This window comes from Lissotriton vulgaris, chromosome 1_1 (genome assembly GCF_964263255.1).
Source record: "Lissotriton vulgaris chromosome 1_1, aLisVul1.2, whole genome shotgun sequence".
NCBI classification, from domain to species: domain Eukaryota; kingdom Metazoa; phylum Chordata; class Amphibia; order Caudata; family Salamandridae; genus Lissotriton; species Lissotriton vulgaris.
The window spans coordinates 1,324,037,426-1,324,056,248 of record NC_141685.1 but is presented as its reverse complement, the minus strand read 5'-3'; the positions used below and the strand labels follow the sequence as shown (position 1 = coordinate 1,324,056,248).

Here is an 18,823-nt window from a genome sequence, read left to right as displayed (position 1 = left end):
GGTTGGTGGTCAATCTTCCTGCCTCCAAGAGGTATCCTTGCATGTTGAGTGTGTAACATAGGCACTGGTGTGAGGGTGTTTTTTTTGTAAGAAAGAGATGCTACCAGGATCCGACAGCTTGATCAGAAAAGACACCTAGCAGTGCCCTGCAGCGGGCAGGCTTTAAATGTTAAGCATCAAGCAGAGAATAAAAGGTGGCCTCGTTTTGGTGGAGAAGGCATGTTTCAATATGTGTTCTTCGGAAGTGGAACATTGTGTTTGACTTGAATTAATTTTAAAAAGGAAATACAGCCGGGAGTCCTGCTGAAATGGTCTCCATGTGGTTCCATGCAAAATGTACCCCTTAATTGCTGGTAAAAAAACATTTAAAATACATCTCAAAATATGTATACATTTCTTCCCTAGGAGATCGTTATTTACTGGAGCATTGTGGTGTACATAATATCAATAGCTAAGTGTGTTAAAATCTCTTAATAATTAACATTATGCAATATTTACCTTGCTGCAAAATTCCTCCACCGTGTCTCAGAGTTTGATACTGCTTTACTGGATATTTTCAGTACCCTGTCATTGAGTAAATCCCTTGTTAAAGTAAAGTATTTCTGTCTTCGGGGACTTACACTGTCTTAAAGAGAGATTGGTATGAGACTGACTCCTCTTCAGCCCGATCAGCCTTTCATAAGTGAGCTCGATATCTGATTGATTCTGCCCCAGCCCTGTCAGCTTTTCATAAGTGAGCTTGATATGTGACTGATTCTGCCCCAGCTGTGCCAGCTTGTCATAAGTGAGCTGGATATGTTAGTGATTCTGCCCCAGCCATGCCAGCTTTTCATATGTGAGCTTGATATGTTATTGATTCCGTCCCAGCCATGCCAGATTTTCATCAGTGAGCTCGATATGTGACTGAGTCTGCCCCAGCCCTGCCTGCTTTTTATAAGTGAGCTCGATATGTGACTGATTCTGCTCCAGCCCTGCCAGCTTTTCATAAGTGAGCTGGATATGTTAGTGATTCAGCCCCAGCCCTTCCAGCTTTTCATAAGTGAGCTCGATATGTGACTGATTCTGCCCCAGCCCTGCCAGCTTTTCATAAGGGAGCTCAATATGTAACTGAATCTGCCCCAGCCCTGCCAGCTTTTCATAAGTGAACTTTGTTATGTTATTGATTATGCCCCAGCCCTGCCAGCTTTTCATAAGTGAGCTTGATATGTTAGTGATTCTGCCCCAGCCCTGCCAGCTTTTCATAAGTGAACTTGATATGTGACTGATTCTCCCCCAGTCCTGCCAGCTTTTCATAAGTGAGCTCAATATGTGACTGATTCCGCCCTGCCAGCTTTTCATAAGTGAGCTCTATATGTGACTGATTCCCCCCAGCCCTACCAGCTTTTCATAACTGAGCTTGATATGTTAGTGATTCCGCCTCAGCCCTCCCAGCTTTTCATAAGTGAGCTCTATATGTTAGTGATTCTACTCTAGCCCTGACAGCTTTTCTAAGTGAGCTCGATATGTGACTGATTCTGCCCCAGTCCTGCCAGCTTTTCATAAGGGAGCTCAATATGTGACTGATTCTGACCTAGCTGTTCCAGCTTTTCCTAAGTGAGCTCGATATGTTAGTGATTCTACCCCGTCCTGCCAGCTTTTCATAAGTGAGCTCAATATGTTAGTGTTTCCGCCCCAGCCCTGCCAGCTTTTCATACGTTAGCTGGATATGTTAGTGATTCTGCCCCAGCCCTGCCAGCTTTTCATAAGTGAGCTCGATATGTGACTGATTCGGACCCAGCCCTGCCAGCTTTTCATAAGTGAGCTAGATATGTTAGTGATTCCACTCCAGCCCTGCCAGCTTTTTATAAGTGAGCTAGATATGTTAGTGATTCTGCCCCAGCCCTGCCAGCTTTTTATAAGTGAGCTTGATATGTTCATGATTCCGCCCCAGCCGTACCAGCTTTTCATAAGAGAGCTCAATATGTGACGGATTCCTCCCCAGCCCTGCCAGCTTTTCAAAAGTGAGCTCAATCTGTTAGTGATTCCGCCCCAGCCCTGCCAGCTTTTCAGAAGTGAGCTGGATATTAGTGATTCTGCCCCAGCCCTGCCAGCTTTTAATAAGTGAGCTCGTTATGTTAGTGATTCCGCCCCAGCCCTGCCAGCTTTCCATAAGTGAGCTTGATATGTGATTGATTCTGGCCCAGCCGCGTAAGCTTTTCCTAAGTGAGCTTGGTATGTTAATGATTCCGACCAAGCCCTGCCAGCTTTTCATAAGTGAGCTCCATATATGACTGATTCTGCCCCAGCCCTGCCAGCTTTTCATAAGTGAGCTGGATATGTTAGTGATTCTGGCCCAGCCCTGCCAGCTTTTCATAAGTGAGCTGGATATGTTAGTGATTCTGGCCCAGCTCTGCCAGCTTTTCATGAGTGAGCTCGGTATGTTAGTGATTCTGACCAAGCCCTGCCAGTTTTTCATAAGTAAGCTTTATATGTGACTGATTCTTCCCCAGCCCTGCCAACTTTTTATAAGTGAGCTCGATATGTTACTAATTCTGCCCCAGCCCTGCCAGCTTTTAATAAGTGAGCTCGGTATGTCAGTGATTCTAACCAAGCCCTGCCAGCTTTTCATAAGTGAGCGCGATATGTGACTGATTCTGGCCCAGCCTTGCCCGCTTTTCATAAGTGAGCTTGATGTGTTAGTGATTCTGGCCTAGCCCTGCCAGCTTTTCATAAGTGAGCTCGATATGTGACAGATACTGCCCCAGCCCTGCCAGCTTTTCATAAGTGAGCTGGATGATATTGATTCTGCCCCAGGCCTGCCAGCTTTTCATAAGTGAGCTCAATATGTGACTGATTCTGCCCCAGCCCTGCCAGCTTTTCATAAGTGAGCTGATATGTGACTGATTTTGGCCCAGCCTTGCCAGCTTTTCATAAGTGAGCTTGATGTGTTAGTGATTCTGCCCCAGTCCTGCCAGCTGTTCATAACGGAGCTCGATATGTGACTGATTCTGCCCCAGCCCTGCCAGCTTTTCATAAGTGAGCTTGATATGTTAGTGATTCTGCCACAGCCCTGCCAGCTTTTCATAAGTGAGCTGGATATGTTAGTGATTTTGGCCCAGCCTTGCCAGCTTTTCATAAGTGAGCTGGATATGTGACTGATTCTTCCCCAGTCCTGCCCGCTTTTCATAAGTGAGCTCAATATGTTAGGGATTCTGCCCCAGCCCTGCCAGCTTTTCACAAGTGAGCTCAATATGTGACTGATTCCGCCCAGCCCTGCCAGCTTTTCATAAGTGAGCTCGATATGTGACTGATTCTGCCCCAGCTGTGCAAGCTTTTCATAAGCGAGCTGGATATGTTAGTGATTCTGCCCCAGCCCTGCCAGCTTTTCATAAGTGAGCTCGATATGTTAGTCATTCTGAACTAGCCCTTCTGGCATTTCACAACAAAGCTCGATTTGTGACTGATAATGCCCAGCCCTCTGCCTCGCTAAGCTCATATCCTGACACCCAGGCATTTTCTCTCTTGGGCTCGGTGCTTCTGAGGGATCAAAGTTCAAGCTGGGAGAGCGAGATAAGCTCAGGTCACAGTCCAACTAGAACTGTTGCTTAGAAGTCTCACGCTGGGCGAAATTCAGACTGCACGTTCAAGACGCTTCAGGTGTGTGGGCGATCACACCAGGCGACGGGCCAGGTGACGGTTCTGAGGACGGGCGCCCTTACAGCGGGCAAGGAAGGTGAGTGGCGGGCATGGCGCACCCAATGAACCCATCTGGCACTAGCATAAAAGATTCCGCATGGGTGTGGCGGCTTTGGCTCCCTGACAATACCCCAAGCCAATGGAGTCAGAGTCGGACGGGCTTGCAGGGCAAGCTGGCAGTGCCCAAGGGTTGGTTTCACAGCGCAGCGCATGGACTGGTTTTTGTGGCTATTTGTGGCGCTGTTTCTGGTGTGGTGGGCCAGTTTTCACAGTTCATTTCACTGGTATTACCAGAAATATTACCTGCAGTAAGCACAAATGCACGCTGTCGCCCATGCCTTACTGAACCAGAGGCGCATGTAGAGACAAATGTTGGGGTAAAGGTGGTGGGGGTATGGGGGGGGGGGCTAGAGCTAAGAGAACATTTTGGGGGGAGGCTAATTCTTCAAGCAATAGTCAGAGTGGAGTTGCAGGGTCTCGAAGGAGTGAAAAACAACAAAGCCTCATTAACAAGCAAATGGTCTTTTAAAGACCTGTGAAGTACTCAGTGCGGCTGTGTGTGTGTGCCCGGGAAGCTGTCTCAGCCCGGGCTGACACACATGACAGGAGGGGTGTGGGGGAGGCTGAAGCCCTTTGAGCCCAATGGGCATTGCGCGCCTGTGCCAAACACGTATACGGCATTGTATTTACAAGTTAAAAACGTGGGCCACTTTTTTTTGCAATCTGATTCGCTAATGGAGACCACATTGGTGCATGGGACTATTTTATGTCGCAGTTCGACCATGAATTCCAGTCGGAGAAGTAGAGTGTAGCACTGCAGGGCCAAGGGGGTAGTGAGGCCTGCGCAGTGCTAAATAAATGCACCACCACACTACATGTACTTTGCTGGCGGGAAGACCCTGAGCGGTCTCCAGTTGTCTATTTATTTACTCGGGTCGCACCCGCCCGAGGAATGACTGTACTAGCTACAATGTAGTCGAGAGCCCTGATGGCTCTCTACATCCCTCCTTTTGTTTAGTAGCAGTTTTATCAGGTAGGCATGTTCAGGGGGACGTGTACATAAAGTCTCTCAGCTTCTGGCTGGGTGCAGGATTCGGCCAGAGACCATACTTCTGTCTCCGGAAGTTGGAATTGGTCACTGCATCCTCCTGCGTGTTGGTGGGTGGAACGGTCGTGCTGTCTTGGCTAAGTCCTCACGTGGCCGGAACAGGTGCAAAGCTCTCATCTCGGGAGTGCCGGAGTATGAACGCAACTGGCCCCGGAGCGCTACACAGGGTATAACCCTGGGCGTCATCAGGTTCTTCTGTTCCTTCCGAGTTGGCGTGAGGCCCATAAGCTCTCTTGAAATATGATCAATTCCTCGTGACTACTTGCTGTCCTCTTTGGGCCGTGACCATCGTACCTTGCACCTTGACAATGGTCCATTCCTCCGGCTCAAACGGTGTCCAAAATTTTGTGGCCGGGGGCCAGTCCTTGACCACTACACAGCCCCCTTCTCTCAGCTGTGATTCTTTTGTGCCCCTGGCGATACTAGCCTTTTGATTGGTTACTGTCCTTGCTTGAGTGGCCACGCTGTCTCTCTCTGAAGATTTCCACGCCAGGTCTGTTGGGATGCTATCTCGCGGGGCCCTTTTGAACAACATGTGGGCGGGAGCACACCGGGTAGGGCTCTGGGTCGCCTGCTTGTATGAATCCAGTAATTGGTTGAGGGCCGAATCAACATCTTCCCCTTGTTCCACCGTAATCCTCAAAGCTCGGTTAAGGGTACGCATGAAGCGTTCCACCTCCCCATTGGCTTGAGGCGATAAGGGAGTGTTCTTCCTGTGTCGAATCGCCTTGTTCTCCAGATAGCTTTGGAATTCTTGACCTTGGAATGGGGGACCATTGTCTGAGCGGATCTCATCCGGCAGCCCAAGGAGGTCGAAGGTCCTGTCCAGCACCTTCTTGACGTGTGGGAACGCCGCCGAATCTACCACCTCCACACCCGGGAATTTTGAGAATGAGTCGATGAGTACCAGTGTGTTGCGACCATAGGGAATACTCCCAAAGTCGAGGCTGACTTTGGACCACAGGAGTTCACACGGCTCTTCCGTGATGATCGGCGCCGGAGCGGGGTCTCCACCAGTGATGCTGCGTGAGTTGCACTGTTGTATCATGTCTTCCACCATGGTATCCATGGCTGGGAACCGCATTTTATTTCGCAACCGAGCTTTGGTCTTTGCTGTACCTTGATGGCCAAAGTGCGCCAACTGTATTATCCGATCTTGAAGGGTTCTTGGGATCACAATGACATACCCGCATAGGAATACTCCTTACTCCCCCTCGCTCAGTTCGTTGTGAACTCTCCAGAGCTGCTGTCGGGCATGGCTGTCTTCTGCTCACAGCAACGGGGCCCCGTCCAAGAAGTGGGACCAACCATTCTGCGTCAGGGCGTTTGTCACTCTGGTCAGTGTTTCATCGTCTGCGTTTGCTTGACCAATCTCCTCCAGTGTCATGGCTTTGGGGCAGGATTCATATGAGACCATCCTTACAAAAGCCTTCGAGTACACCTCGTCTTGAGGCAGGTTCCTAGCAGCACCCCCTTCCGGGTGTCTTGAGAGATAGTCTGCCAGGTTGTGAGCCCCAGGGCGGAACATCACCTTGACGTATGCCTATAGTTGCACGGCCCAACTTTCGATTCTGGGGGGTGCCAGCCTCGACGATCCCGCAAAGAGTGGCAACAGTGGTTTGTGATCTGTCACCACCTGGAAGTGCTGCCCAATGCAGATAGAGGTGAAAATGCTGACTCGCCCACTTTATTGCTGGAGCTTCCCTCTCTATTTGGGGGTATCTGGTCTGAAAAATATGTGAGACTCTTGGACAATCTGCTTTCATCATCTCCTGCCCCCACCCTACCAGTTCCTCCACCCCAAAAACGTATTACAGACTTTTTTTTGTACTTTGCCCTAGCGTCTCTGTACCAAACAATTTAATCCTTGGTTTTGGAAACCTGTCACATGATTACAATAGTAACTACAAGACTGCCTCGTAAGTAATATGTGTATGAATTTAAATTTGATGGTTTTCTTCGTTTTTTATTTTAACGTGGTAACAGCGCTATGATGACATTTTATTGCGGTTTTAATTAACTGTGCTAAATGAATAATCTAAACTAAACTAAACTAAACTAAACTAAACTAAACTAAACTAAACATGGTGTCCACAGAAAAGGAACCAGACACAGCAATAAGTCGTTCACAAACTCAGTGAATTGGCCAATACATTGAATACTTTAAATATATTTCAGAAATAACTTCATGTTTTTCATCCCACAAATTTTCTGAAAATACAGACATCTAACAATAGGTTAATTTGCTTGGTTTGAACATTGTTGAGGTATACATTGGACCCTTTTAAAGTACCTTTGAATTGGATTTGTGTTATATTTGTTCTTTATATCTTCAAAAGGAAAAGTAACCCATTTTGCTGATTTTCGCGCTTTTTTTTACCTGATTTGACATGAAATACAGGTCAGGTGGCAACCTTATATGCTTGTCATCTGGAATGGAGGAGACAGATAGCCTGTGCGTAGGACCACTAAGGCTGTGCACCAAATGAACATTGCAGTGGGTTAATGCAGCATCGATAAGGTGCATTAGTGGTAGAGGTCTTACACACGTCACTTAAGGTTTCCGGAGTACTGCTTATTAAGCCCGTATGAAACCTGTAGGTGTGGCGTCTGTTCCCATAGACGCCACCTGTGCATTAATACCACAAAGGCATACAATACAGTTAGCACATATAGCAGATTCATAAGAGTGCAGCTGAGGCCTCTACCACCACAGCCCATAGAGGCAGACTGCATCTCGAGGGGATCTCTTCTTTCAGCTGTGGTGACACCGAAACGATTGCTGCAGGTTCAGCACCGCTTCCACAGCAGCAGGAGCGTTGAGCCTTTAGTCAGTAGGCTTTGGAGAAATTGTTGTTACGCTGAAGTACTTGGAGTAATTTCAGTAGTTATTAAGCAGTTACGCCATCTTGAGTTATTAAGAGCAATTGTGGGCAAAAATCCGAACAACAGGAGCATAAGAACAACGATCTAAGAGAGAGCAAGTGGCTACTGCTGTTTGTATTCTGTAGCATTTAGTCCCTTTCTCAGCGCAAAATGCATTCTTGGGCCAATTAAGAGTTAAATACTGGATTACGCATCTCAGACGATTGTGCGAAAATTACGAGTAATGTTGTAGTAATTAGGCTAGATAAAATTACGCCAATTACGCCCACCCCTAATCGGCAACCCTATTTCCATTTTCAGCCGTCACTGACCCCATAGGGTCTGTCATGGTGCAAAGCACACAGAAAGCATTACAAAGCCTTCAAATGTACTCAAACCTGTTTAGTAATATGACATGCCAGCAAGAAAAGTGAATAATTCTTGTTACACTAGGTAACATTCAGTGGCGGCTGCTAGGGAACAGAAGTGATGAGGCGGGAGGGCAGAGAAAAAAAGAAAACATCACTTACATGATGGCCACTGCCTCTCCTCTTTTCTCTTCTGTTCCTGACTCCCGGCAGCACACAGGCTCCCAGACTCCCCTAAACCAATCACGTAATAGTATCACCAGCATGACAACAGTGTCGTGATTGGTCAGAGCGTCCTGGTTTGCCACTCAGACAGTGCCTGGGACGGTTCCACCCCGACTGTGCAACACAGCCAGGTGAAGAAATACTAAGTGCGCATGTTAGTGTGGCCGTCCTAAGACAGCTGGCCAAACTGACATGCACACTTAAGGTGCCCATCATTACTCGTCCCTGCTCCGTTAGGCAGCCCAGCCACACCTTGTCCTAGACAGACTTTATTGAAAAACATAATTATAATAACATTGTGTTATTATCATTAAATATTTTCTTTTTGCACTGATCAGATAGTAGTGGGGCGAAGCTCCTCCGCCTTAACGGAAGAGCTGCCACTGGTAACATGGTGTTAAAGTGACAACAATTTTAAATTTCCACATATACAGATCCTTAGGCAAAAAAAACATTTTGAAAGACTTTTCGCATTACACTTAACAAAGCTGCACCAATTAAAGGGTTAAAACTTGTCTAGAAATGGGCACTAATCCAGGTGGGGGATTTCGAGAGACGACCACAAGGGAAATTAAAATAAATAAATAATTTTCCCTCGTGGTCGTCTCTCGAAATCCTCCCCCCAGCCAGCCCCACCGTCCTTACCTGCAGCGGTTGACACCAACAATGTTGCATTTTTGCACCACGAGGAAAAGAGGACTAGAGAAGCTGAATGTTTACTTTCACTATAGTAAAGATAATGTTAGTAAGTAATACATTCAAAGTGTGCAGACAAAATGAAATGCTTATAAATTATTGTTTAGCAAACAATTAAACCAGACATTGCTAAATATTAAAGTGAAACTGTCTTTTAAGTTACACTAGGTACAATTAGTTTGGTTTAAGTGCATAAAAACACTTTCTTCCAATATGCACTTTTGTTCAATGTACTGTACTTCACATTCTGAACAAATGCTACAGTGAGTAACATTGAGTTTGGTAGTTGTTTAACCTTTGGATGGCACTTAACGTAACTAAGCAGGAGTAATCTGTAGAGAATTGGATGTGCTTAAACGTAGTAGACAATATCATGGGTTTAATCCACATAACAATTATAACACATAGGCAAATACTCTTCTTGAAGTAAGACTGTTGCTAACTCCAGGGAGAACACAACACCATACTGATCACACTTGCACAGTTCACTCAACAGCTGCAAGTGTTGGAACAGAACCAGAGTGTTCGCATTTTGAACTCGAGTGAATCTACTTCACAAACAAAATTTTTCATGCAATCCTCAGAGGCAGGTACTTCTTCCATGCTTCCAGTATAATATAGGCACAATACGTATTAGCATTTGTTCTCTTCATTGTGCTCGCTTTGGCAGATATATGTACTGTGGTGGACACAGCGGTGAAGCATGGCATTTTTTTAATTTGCGAACATCAAGCTGAGTGCCCTCAAACAGGAGTGAGAATGAGTAATATACGGGTATGAATAGTATACTGTGAAAACGTCTTTATTATTCTCTTTTCTAAGGTTTTCCATTTGGCCACTTAGTTGTCTATATGTGGATCAGATCATTTTGAAACATAATGTATTTTGTTGGGTCATTGTAGTTTCCAAAATTGTAAGAAATATTTACATACAATACCTATACATTGTTTTCAAAAGTACTCCAGAATGGATGTATGACGTTACAAAGCATGCTTTTACCACGCATGCTGTTACAACGCAAGTATTACAACGAAAACCTTTTCAACGCATTACACTTGGGGGTGCTGGATAGTGAATAGTTTAATTTACTATTCCAACTCCAGTCCCCGTGGACACTAGGGAAGGTGTTGGATAGTAAATTAAAACTATTCCTTATCCTAGACCACCCCCCCCCCCAGTGTAATGCGTTGTAATGGTTTTCGTTGTCATACATGCGTTGTAACAGCACTGCGTGGTAAAAGTTGCGTTGTAAAGGTTGCATACCCTCCAGAATACTCATGCCTGCCAAACCCTCGGTCTACCTTCTTCATTTAGAGACAGGCAGACCGTAAGTATTTTCTCACATGAGCCCCCGTTGGCTCCATCGATGGAATACTTCCTCCAAAGGGGCCAGAGTAAAGGCCATCAGTGGAAGGACATCACACAATTCGTCTTATTTAGGTAGGATGGTGTAGTGACTTTTTTAGGTCAATAGGTAGGCTGGTGTAATGCCCTTTTTAGGTCGAGCCTAGGCTACACGCATGCGCTATCTGGAAGACCGGTTGTATTCAACAAAATGAATTTATTCCCGCCTGCTACCTACCATTAGTTAACTACTGCGTTGCTCTTCTTTGCTGCCGCCTAAGTCATACAGGCTGCCGATATCTCACTTCCAGCCAAGGCTAAGGAGCACCTGTCAAGCACACTCTCTTTATGCTTACTTTCTTTATCTGTTGTTTTAAAGAACTTGTTTTTTAAATGTTGCTTTATGCTCGTCGCTGCTTCCACCCTCCCACCAATACAAATGCAGCGTTTTTCTTTTTTAAGAAGGCATTTTGACTATTTGCATATTGCCAGGATCAGATCTTCATTAAAAACACCACATTGTTGCATTGGGGGAACGGATGTCAATCAGTACAATGTTAGACCTCGTAAACAGAGGGTACTTTATTATCCTAGCATGTCGGAGTGTTTCTGGGCAATAGACTGGTTTCTGGCACAGTGATGAAGGACGGCTCACGTGTATATCATGCCTCGGGTGATAGGAAACTTCTGAAATCCCTCCGCTGGTCCTCCCCTCTCTCTTTCTGCCATATTACAGGACTGATAAATAGCTGGTCTTGTTTGTTCTAAGTTGCGGGTAAAGCCGTGTCTCTAGGAACCCACACTTCCTGTGGCTCTTTGTGGAGTGATGGCTGCTGGAGTTGGTGAGATAGAACAGGAATTGTAAACCTCAGCTGCCCCCTTGTCAGAAGAGTCTGATGTGGGGGTGGAAGAAGATACTGTCCTTTCAGACACACTCCCCGACGTCACATAAATCTTCAGTTTCTGTACAAATCATGACATCTTTTCATGTGAGCTAAAGGTCAGGAAAGCTTGTTTGGCTTCAGGCAGCCCCACTGCTAGGCACCATTATGTTATTTGGACTATGTGCTGTCTCTGGTGCAACAGAGCAGAGCCACTCCGTGTCACCCAGAGCAACCTTTGGTGCTCACCTCTCTCCCATACCTCCCTCCCTCTCAAACTGGCCTTGAATTAGTACTTGTAAATCCAGTACTTGTATAGTGCATGAATCACCCCCGAAGGGGTATCTCGGCGCTGGTGGCCGTTGGTAAGATTAGGGCCCAGATTTAGGACACCAAATACCGGTCGGTATTGGCCGATTTCGGCCGTTACCGACCGGTATTTGGTTTTTGATATGTAGGGGGCCTAAAATTTACAGAATCGTTAAATTTACCGATTCGGTAAAATACCGAATCGGTAAACCTAGATGTAGGTGGCACTGAAAACAGTGCCACAGGCCCTTAAGAATTTGTTATTTACCACAAAATAATATTTGGTGGTAAATAATGAATTCCTAAGTACATGCACATCTGTGCATGTACACCTGTGCCACGTGGCACACATACATGCCCTAAGGGCATGTATGTGTGTCACATGGCACACAAGCCAGTATCAGGGGTGCAACAGGGTGTCAAAGTGACACCCTGTCCCCCTTGACAAAACGGTAATTTTACTGAATCGGTATTTACCGATTCGGTAATTGACATTGATTCCTATGAGGAATCAATCGCAATTACAGAATCGGTAAATACCGATTCGGTAATTACCGAATCATACCGATTCGGTAAAAATTACCGAATTATTTCCTACATCTCATTTACCGTATCTAGAATACCGAATCGGTAAAATTCGGTATTCTAGAGTCGGTAAATAAGATTTACCTACATCGGGCCCTAAGCGAGCTATTGCCCAGAGTCGCATGGTGCGGGGTAGACCCCTGACGCCGGAACCAGGGATCGAACCGTAATGCCCAGCAAGCGGTTTCAACCCTTGGCACAGTCTACCAGCCTGTCAGTACTCTCTACTCTAAGATTAGCCATTATTTGTTGGGGGTGATGAGAAACCGTAAATAATTGGATGGGGTGTAATATTTCCCTCCTTGCACTTTTTGGCACATTTATTTATTTTTAGTTTTGGAAGCTTTATTTAAATGACACAAAGGAGAAATACAAGTAAAAGTTTTCACCTCTCTGGAAAGAGTACAGCTAGAAACAGAATGGTGGAATCAACAGAGCTGTTTAGAAAGACGAAAGCAATTCCACAGGTCTGGGTAGGGCTGCTTACCTTTTCAGGGACTGCCGCTGTGACGCTTTTACTAAATGTGCCCTCTCGTGAGAAGACACAAAAGTTATGTTTTCAGATGGATTTGGCAATTTCTATGTCTGGACTTTTAGTCTCCCTTTGTTAACTTTGGTGGAGCAGAAAAGAGTCTAAGTAATTAAATCAAATGTGTGTTTTCATGCCAGTCTTCTAAGCATTCAAGTGTGCATGTGTGTAAATCTTGTAAAAATGCCTTGTTTTTTATCTTCCATTACCCAACACTGACAAGCACAGCCGACATTTACACACAGGACCCTGCTCATTACAAACTCATGAAGACACAGGAAAGCTTCTCCTCAGACATTCAGCTTGCACTCAACCAAGCACACCTCATTGTGCACTCACAGTACACCCAGTGCTTCAATTGGGCCGGGTCTCACCGGTTCTGAGCATCGGCAGTTTATTTAAAGGGGGCCCGAAACGGGTCTCTATCAGGCTCTGTTTTGTGCCCTGGCGCAGGCGGTCTGTTTTTTTCCAGACTACAGTGTGAACCGGCACGTCGATGTGCACGATGCTCACACTGCGCACTTCTCACTAGTGGAGTTACGGCATGATGTCATGCCAAGTGAGCATTGTAGGGGAAGGTAAATCCTTTAAAGAGAGTCATTTTCTCTCAGGATTACCCTTCTCTTTTTGAAACTCAGGAGCAGCAACATTGTCGGGTTGTCACCAGGGCTTTAAGTGGAAGCTTTTAATCAATATTATATAAAATCCATAGTTGCTGCTTATTTATCTTATGCAACTAACAACCATTGACAAAGCCAATAGTCCTGACTAGTTGTAGGTATGATGTTCCTTGTTGTATCATATATCTGGATACAATGACAGAAACAGCAAAATACAAGTCAGGCGGAACACTATGTTAAGCACAGATTTTAAGCTTATGTGTTTTTAAGCCACGTCCTTAATTACATTAGCCATGCATCCTACTTAAAGCCCTGGTTACACCTCTCATACTACACTCAGGTAGGCATACCTACCACCCTGTAATCACATAGGCACATATCTGACCCTGCACTCAACCAGGCACAGTGCCCACCAAGCATGCACACAGGCACAATTCTCCCCCTGCACCAATACAGGCACAATGTTCAACCACACATTCACACAGGCAACATGCTCACTCTGCACTCATACAGGCACACTGTTCAACCATGCATTTACACATGCACAGTGCTAACGCTACACCTACAAAGACACACCTCTCACCCAGCACTACTAGAAACAATGCTTACCCTAAACTCAAACAGGGGAACTGATTAGTCCTGCCCAATTACAAGCACAGTACTCACCCTTTACTCACACAGGCATATCCTTCACTTGTTTAGGCACACGACTCACCCTGCATTTATTCCGGGACTATGTTAAACCAGCACTCATAGAGGCACACCACACACAAGCGCATCTCTTTTATTGGGGCTAGGGGCTACTAGGTCAGATCCTGGGATCATGCTCATTCTAGGCACTGCAGGGCACATAACGCTCACAGGTTACTTGACTCCAAGGAGAAGGGGACTCTGAGGTGATCTCACAGCACCAGGACAGAACAGAATTGATGGCAGCCTAGACAGCATAAAAGATGGATCAACACTGTTTAACCAGTTTCAGGGTAGGAAGGGGACAGAAAAAAGAAACAACATAATTTAATCTCCCATAAAGCCTGCCCCCTCAGTACCGCTATAGATAGACAATGTCAGCACAACAACGCCACACAATTCAAAAACACACAATTCAGCGCCACACAATTCCACTCCATGCAACATACTTACACTCCATAAAATACCACTCAACATCACATAATCCAACTTCACCTAATTAAATGCTACTCAGTACCACATAAATACACTCCACATAAACCCTCTCTATACCATATAGTAATCCACATAAAAACACTCCACCTCATGCCATTATTCCACTTAACGTAATGTCACTCAATTCCACACTATTCCATTCCACACTATTCAACTCCACACAAATCCATTGCACACCAAGTAATTCCACACCAATTCACATAATTCCACAACACAATTCCACTACACACCACATATATCTAATTCACAACAAATAATTCAACATCATACCACAAAATTCAACAGCACACCTCATAATGAAACTCCACTACATACCACTCCACAACACAAAATACCATTCCATATAATTACCCACCATAACACAATCCCAATCCACAGAATTCCAGTACTCAGTACCATGTAAATATTATCCACAGTACATTATGCCACACAATTCCTCTCCACAAATCCACGCCACACAGTTCCACAACTAACTAATCCAATCCAACCCACATAATTCCACTACACACCACATACATACACTCCATAACACTTAGGTAAAAAAACCATTATCATTTACAATGTTAATGCTTTAACTCAGACAAATGCTTGTTCTATTGCATTTCAAATGCTTGTTTCATGTCTGTCGCCTCCAAGAAAACACTGGTGGTGGTGGACAGTATAAAAGAAAGTTTTGAATATCCAACAGGGCGTTTAGAGTATAGGATATTTAAAAATTGTATAAGAGGTCTCATATGGGCGAGGTTAAATGCAACATCTCTCTCAGATACCCATCAAAATGCAAAATGAGCATGGGACCCTTTTGCAAAGACATACCTAGGTTTTACCATCCTTTGAGCACTTGGACTCAACCACAAAGTCTTCCCTCTTAAATAGTATTAAATAGTATGCTGTGAGGCTCTGCAACCCGCTAACCGTCACAGATCTTACACAGAAACCCATCAACACAGACATCCACACCTGTCTGAACACTTTTGTGATTGGATTCACTGCCTACCACCAGGTGCGTCTTTCGGGTCATGCCTAGGCAATCAATATCCTGCCCAGCTTCTTTCCTTTTTAGGTCGAGCTTGGGCAGCTTATTCGCTCCTCTGCAAAACATGCTGTATAGAGGTTTGGCATTTCCCACCCATCTTTTCAATTGGCTCCTGTTACTGTCCTTGCAAAATCGTTGCTTTTCATTTGTGAATAGGCTTAGTAGTCCCTCCTTGGTACCGCCTTGTCTGCATTTGTAACCTCCCATTATGACTGGACTTTTTACTTGTGTTGTTACACGGTCTGCCTTATGTAGTCGGTGAGCACTATTTTCTTTAAAGATCTTCCTTCCCCTATTCCACCCATGACATTGCTGCACCCTGCAAGCTTTTATATTATTAGTAATGTATTTTTTTTTATTACAAAGTGGTCAGCTTTAACTATAGCGGCCACACGTATTTAATTGTTTAATTTACAGCACGGTACCCTTTCACTTCGCCTGCCGCGCTTATTTACTTCATTTAAAGTGCAGGGCCGCTAAAGAGAGCGGCACGCGAGGAAGTGAAATTGATTTTATTTACGCTTCTTGCTTGTTTTTTATTGCTATTAAAGACTAAACTCTTGAAATCTGGGGTTGATAAATTGAGGCTTGTCTATCTAAGTCAAAGCAGCGACTCCATGTACGCATGAGCTGCTTCACAAATATAACACGGGCAGTCCGGGGTTCAAAATAATACAGCAGCTTCCCCAATAGATGGTGGGCGGGCTATTGTTGGTGGACGGTGCGGGTCACCCACAGATCGTTTTACCGACACAGGTTCTTTACACACAGACATATTTCAATATTGCTTTTCCCCTGCACCTACTATGACACGCAGTATCGTAATTACAGTACTCCTCTGAAGGGCCCAGTAATAGCACAGCAGACTATAGGGAATGCATTCGCCACTTGGACGCATCTTGAATCGCTTCTAGGTACTTCTGTTTTTCTTTTTACGTACATTTCATAGTTACTTATTTTGCATCCTGAATTCTCCGATGTTGGAAGTTGTATAATTGGGACAGAGGGAGGCAAAAACCCATACTTCTTGGCCCTCTTTGGAGGTATACACCGCTATATCATTTAAAGCTCGCAGCACTCCAAGGGGAGAAGGCCTATTGAAACATCAAGCCTGTATAGTAGTGCCTCACTTACACTGGCTTTTGCTAATCTTGTTCACTTCGATTTGACCAAGAAAGAGGCAAACAAAAGGGGTAATCCACCTTTCTCCTCAGTCTGCCGGTACGCCCTAAAATGTTTCTTTATTTTAGGCATAAAAGGGGAGACTTTCCCATAACCCTAAATAGTTTCTTTCCTTCTCCTAAGTGTATCAGTGCTGGTAAGATAGCTCAGTAGGTCTAATGTTCTTGCTACTGTTTCTGTGCAATTTAAGGGGCCCATTTCTTAGTCTGGCGTTAGTTAAGACCTTTTGTTCTTAATAAATATAAGCGCGCCATTGGGCGCTTTTACAAAACAAGCATTGGCATAGCCATTAGCCAATAGGTCTCGCCTTTGGGACATTATAAGTGTTTACCCATGCAACAGTCGATGTTGCACCAAGGATATTGTGCTACACAATTAAATACTTATAAGGTCCCAAAGGCAAGACCTATTGGCTAATGGCTATGCCAATGCTTGTTAATACTTTGCTATGATTATTTTAGATGGAAACCCGCTTCTTCTGAACATTTCTGAAAAGTGCAAAAGCTTGCAACATCTTTGTTGTACATAGCACGTGGGATTATGTTACACACTTATTTTGTCTCCAACTTCTGTATGACTGCATTCCAAATACAAAATCTTAAGATTCCCACGCACATTCCACAGTAAGTACCAGAGTTAGGAACCATACTAATAAAAAGAAGAGAGAGCGGGCACGAACGTGGTTTGAATGACTGCCAACAGTAAGGCTGATTCCAATTGTGTACTTTCTACTAATGCTTTTCATTAGATGGGGACTTAATTTAACCGGCCGACTCAGTGTGCTAATTGCTGCAAAAGGTACGCAACGGGGAGAAGGCAGATGTTTTTACAACACACACACAAATTGTAACTGTGAGAAAAGACATTGTATAATCATTTTGTCTGGAAAAAGAATATTGCTTAAATTTGGCCCATTCCTCAAAGGCAAAATAGAAGAATTCAGGCTTTGTTTCGAGTGTGTAGCTGTAATAATGACTTATTTTCCTGTCTCCCCCCCCCCATGTGTTTTTCACTCTGCACCATGTATATATGCTCTTTTTTTCAATAAAAAGTTACTGAAATAAAAAAAGAAGAGAAAAAAAAACAATTGGGAAAATGTACAGAGCACAAAGATCTTTCTACGGTGGCACGGTCATTAATTTCTGATTAATATGCTCTGTAAGTTTCTTCCTTTCTTGTCTTAATGGTGACTAAGACACTTCTCACTGCCTTTAAGCCTGAGAATGTTTCCACATCCACTAAAGTGCAAAAATATAAGGGCCTATTAGCAAAGGATAGACAAAACGAAAGAGTAATAGTCGCATTGTGGAATGTGCCCAATTTAGAGCTTTTTGTACTTACAAATATGAATTGTGCAAAATGCATACATTATGTGTATGCTGCGTGAAATTCTTGTTCATCGGTGAGTCACGCTCACTCTCCTACCCCTACCATCGTGTAATGTACGCTATGCAGCATTGAGTTACAGAAATGCATTAAATCCAGAATGATTTTCAAATTTGACCTTAAATGTCACCCCCTCCAGCAGACATCTAATGAACGGTGCATGTGTTGGTGCTCTTCACTGAAATGTCTGTACTAGGCACATCCCGTCCTGGGGTGTCAGTGATCAAGAGGTGCAGCGCGAGCATTCTTAGGTCTTCGTGAGTACCTAAAAGGTACTAACTATTGGGTGTACAATGCATTTCCATTGCATGTTTAGCCAGTGCTCTGACAATTGTGGTTACTTACAATGTCACTTCTGAATTGCATTTGTATTGTAATCGCATTACATAGGGGAACTACGCAGAAGTAACCCGCAATTACATGCGCACATTATCACCTTTTTATGCATCTTTTGTACGTTATATTTTCCAATCGAGAGTCTACAATATATTTAAATATTTCCCACTTTTAAGGGGTGTGTAGTGGAATATGTTGCTCTAAAGTTTTCAAAAATACCATCAGAGATGTGTGTTTCTCCTTTTGTTTGAAACATCCAGGGTGAGCAGTGTAATGGTGTTTATTTAATGCAAAATAACTGGGGAGGGACAAAAGGCTGTACGTTTAACAGGTAGGAGAGGTGATGGGGCACAGTACAAGTTGTTGTACACCGAGGCGCCATTTATACAATTCCATTCCACGTGCAATATATTTCACATATTTACAATTTTATGTAAAAAAATCACACAATGTTCGGTTAAGTGGAAGAGAAGGGATTCAACACAAGTTCCCT

The 18,823-nt window shown here is 44.4% G+C and overlaps 1 protein-coding gene across 2 annotated transcripts in view; it reads left to right on the top strand.

Annotated features, from left to right (window-relative positions):
• Positions 1-3,585: 3,585 nt before the first annotated feature.
• Positions 3,586-18,823, top strand: part of LOC147749087 (retinol dehydrogenase 16-like) — a 171,190-nt gene continuing 155,952 nt past the window's right edge. The window contains exon 1 of one of the 2 annotated variants that reach the window (XM_086965996.1): positions 3,586-3,712. The gene's annotated coding sequence lies outside the window, so the exon portion shown is untranslated. Of the gene's footprint in view, positions 3,717-18,823 lie in introns of both variants that reach the window. The other variant, XM_086966005.1, reaches the window with a different exon arrangement.